At 29.1% G+C, this 2447-nt stretch overlaps 1 long non-coding RNA gene across 1 annotated transcript; it reads right to left on the reverse strand.

The window, feature by feature from the left end:
- Window positions 1-1086: 1086 nt before the first annotated feature.
- LOC145070777 (uncharacterized) lies at window positions 1087-1808 on the reverse strand. Its single transcript, XR_013690074.1, has 2 exons — window positions 1574-1808; window positions 1087-1488 (listed from the first exon to the last, which is right to left on the reverse strand). It is a non-coding gene; the product is annotated as an uncharacterized LOC145070777 (long non-coding RNA).
- Between the last annotated feature and the right edge of the window lie 639 nt (window positions 1809-2447).

Consider the following 2447-nt stretch of genomic DNA (forward strand, 5'->3'; position numbering starts at 1 on the left):
ACAAAGATCACATAGATCATTTATGTTAAAAATTATTGTATTAAAAAAAACAAATTGCTCTAATATAAATATTAAATATTCTTATCTAATAAGTTCGGTTCAAAAACTCTAAAAATGAATCTAACTAACATTTTTTTTATTAAAATTCAAGATAATACAAAGTCACCTATTAATGTGATATATATTTAATTATTGTCCGTGTCTAACGCGGGTCATAATCTAGTTGTTTATTATAACATTGTAACATCTTTTTGGCAAAATGGGTTGTACCTTTTGAATGAATTGGAATTCATAATCGCACTTATTATTGACCATTATTAAGGCTACTAAGTTGCGTTCTTCATCTCAAACGGTGTTATTTATTTATTTATTTATTTTACTTAGGATTTGGTGGTATAACTTACGTGTGGCAATGTGGCATACATGTATTTATTTTGATTGAATTATTTTGAAGTTACATAAATAAATGAATATCAGCCTTCAATCGGATGTAAACCGATTTCGAAAGGAAATGTAAAATGTGAAATTGAGAAGAAAAAGACATGGGTTATAATTATTTGATATAGTCATCGTCGTCATTAGTTTCTCTAAGGTTGCTTGAGAAATAGGAAATGAATAAATTGACATACGATTACTACATGACATTCCTTTTTAAATTAATTTTGAAAAACATCTCTTTGATAGTAAATGACAACTTTACCCATTTATTTAAAGATAATGTAGGTTAAATTTTATAATATACTATCCTAGCCATTGTCCATCCTTGTTTATCACTCATGCTGAATAGATAACACATTGTTTTGTCGGGTAATTGAGAATTTTTTTTTTTTTTTTTTTTTTTTTTTTTTTTTTTTTTTTTTTTTTTATCAACAAGCCAATTCATAGTTTAATAGATGAGTTAAATGATGAACAATGTCTTATTGAAATTCAATGAATAAAGTTACGAAAAGTCTTCTATAATGTTATTTAAGAGATATAGAGTTCAACTGATTAAACTCTTCAGAAAAAATGTATTATTTTTTTGCGATTAAAATAAATGTTATATTGAAATTTTATATAATTCAATACAATATAGGAAATAAATAATAGAAGTAAAATGATAATATAACAATTTATTAAACTCGATATGGTTCAATGCACCATTAATACCTTTAGACGGGTAACCGAACCAATAAGAAATTGCATGTTAAGCTATTTTGTTGTTTAGTTCTACTTAAATAAATGCACGTTGGCACGACTGATTGGTAACGAAGTTATAATTTAGAAGAAACAATATATCCGTATATGTGTATAATATCTGAAACTTACCTTAGAAGAAATGCAATGAGAAAGGTCAAACTGGGGGTGATGCAATTCAAAGCACTCGCCACGGTTGCAGAAGTATATGCTAAACCATATGCATATGCATTAAGATGGATTGTGGATCCGAGGGATGACAAAACAAAAATCTTGATCATCACTACAAGGCTGAGCGTTGGTCTTTCTTTCCTGTAAATTTCATGCTCATAGTTTACGAATATATATATAACTCTTAACTAGCAGTTAACTGATAGAGTAGAGATGAATGAATTACCTTTCATATACAAAAGCCAAAGGGCAAAAAAGAATTGTGCTTATTAAATGGCGATAAACCACAAATATAAGCTGATTAAGTCCATTTGCAAACCCGATCTTCATTGTAATGCTTGCTCCTGCAAAAAGAAACTGTACAAACACCATTGCAAAGTAGGGAAAGCTGCTGGTATTCATGATATGGGTAGCTAGCAGATAGATGGCTACATCTTGTCTCAAACATATATGGAAAGTTAAGGTCATAAAAATAATAAATAAATAATAGCAAGTTCATTCATAGTGGAAAGTGAATGTAGATTATATAAAGGGCCAATTGGTGTAACAACCCTTACATAAAAATGCATGTCTACACATCTTGTACTCCTAACTTCTGGCTAGCTCCTTTTCAATAAAAAAAATTTGTTTTTTTGTTTCGAAAATTGAAGATCATGTAAGGTGACAGTAAAGTAAACAAATGGGATTTAAATACAATATAACTTTTTAACAATCAATATTTTGTTAACCTAAGTTGCGAAAGCCGTGCATCATGATCATGACAATGCAATACCTAACTTATAGGAGCAGATAGTCTTGACTTCATTCTCTTCGCCTTTAAAATAAGCACCCAAAAAAGCACCCAACATTTGTTTTATTCTTAAATGGTTGTTTTTTTTTGAACGACAACTTTATTCTTCTTAGTTGCTAATTAAAGCACTCAAAACAGGAATGAAACATGTTACCACTCAACCAAAAACTCCCATAACTTTTGGGAGGTGATCCTTCCACGGATTTTTTATTCACCCACTGAATTTTAAATGAAAATGACAATTATGCCCATAACATGTATTTAGATTTTAGAGTACAATTAGTTATTCAAAGGAAGGGGATTATATGTA

This window comes from Lactuca serriola, chromosome 8 (genome assembly GCF_051521515.1).
Source record: "Lactuca serriola cultivar US96UC23 chromosome 8, Lser_US96UC23_V15, whole genome shotgun sequence".
Taxonomy (NCBI): domain Eukaryota; kingdom Viridiplantae; phylum Streptophyta; class Magnoliopsida; order Asterales; family Asteraceae; genus Lactuca; species Lactuca serriola.